The following is a 1,185-nucleotide window of genomic DNA, read 5'->3' on the forward strand; positions in this document are numbered from 1 at the left end:
TCTGGCTCTTGCTGGGGCATCTACCTGGCTGCCCTCCTGGGCAACGGCCTCATCAGCACAGCCGTAGCCTGCCACCACCGCCTGCACACCCCCATGTACTTCTTCCTGCTCAACCTCGCCCTCCTCGACCTGGGCTGCATCTCCACCACTCTCCCCAAAGCCATGGCCAATGCCCTCTGGGACACCAGGGACATCTCCTATGCTGGATGTGTTGCCCAGACATTTCTGTTTGTCTTTCTGATAACAGCAGAGTATTGCATTCTCACCATCATGTCCTATGACCGCTACGTTGCCATCTGCAAGCCCCTGCACTACGGGAGCTTGATGGACAGCAGAGCTTGTGCCACCATGGCAGCAGCTGCCTGGGGCACTGGGGTTCTCTATTCCCTGCTGCACACTGCCAATACATTTTCTCTGCCTCTGTGCCAAGGCAATGCTGTGGATCAGTTCTTCTGTGAAATCCCTCAGATCCTCAAGCTCTCCTGCTCACAGTCCTACCTCAGAGAAATTTGGCTTCTTGTGATCAGTGCCTCTTTAGCATTTGGGTGCTTTGTTTTCATTGTTGTGTCCTATGTGCAGATCTTCAGGGCCGTGCTGAGGATGCCCTCTGAGCAGGGACGGCACAAAGCCTTCTCCACGTGCCTCCCTCACCTGGCCGTGGTCTCCCTGTTTCTCAGCACTGGTATATCTGCCAATCTGAGGCCGCCCTCTCTTTCCTCCCCATCCGTGGACCTGATGGTGTCATTTCTGTACTCGGTGGTGCCTCCAACACTGAACCCCCTCATCTACAGCATGAGGAACCAGGAGCTGAAGGATGCAGTGAGGAAAATGATGCCCTGCTCACATTTCAGCAGGCATAAACTTCTCATCTGTCTCTATAAATGACTCACAGTCTGCTCTGTTACAGGCATGTACTTAGTTTTTTTTTGTCAGGAGGCTGACAAGTGAACTGAGGGACGGAACTGACGTGAGGAAATCCAACTCCATAACCACAGAGTAGTTCTAAAGCAGGTGTGTTTAATCAGGGCTGTGCACACGCCGCATGCAGAGCGGATATTTCTGCCTAACTTCCATACCGGAAGGCAAGAAATGCCCGTACTTACAGAGCAGGCTGCTTACATATGCATTAGATGTCCAAAACAGAGGCTGCTTTATTACACTGAGTCCCAACAATGATTGATGTTG

General features: G+C 52.2%; 1 pseudogene; it reads left to right on the forward strand.

Annotated features, from left to right (window-relative positions):
* The first annotated feature begins 8 nt into the window (after positions 1-8).
* LOC109364475 lies at positions 9-885 on the forward strand (annotated as a pseudogene).
* The last annotated feature ends 300 nt before the right edge of the window (positions 886-1,185 follow it).

This window comes from Meleagris gallopavo, unplaced genomic scaffold, assembly GCF_000146605.3.
Source record: "Meleagris gallopavo isolate NT-WF06-2002-E0010 breed Aviagen turkey brand Nicholas breeding stock unplaced genomic scaffold, Turkey_5.1 ChrUn_random_7180001860966, whole genome shotgun sequence".
In the NCBI taxonomy this organism is placed as follows: Eukaryota; Metazoa; Chordata; class Aves; order Galliformes; family Phasianidae; genus Meleagris; species Meleagris gallopavo.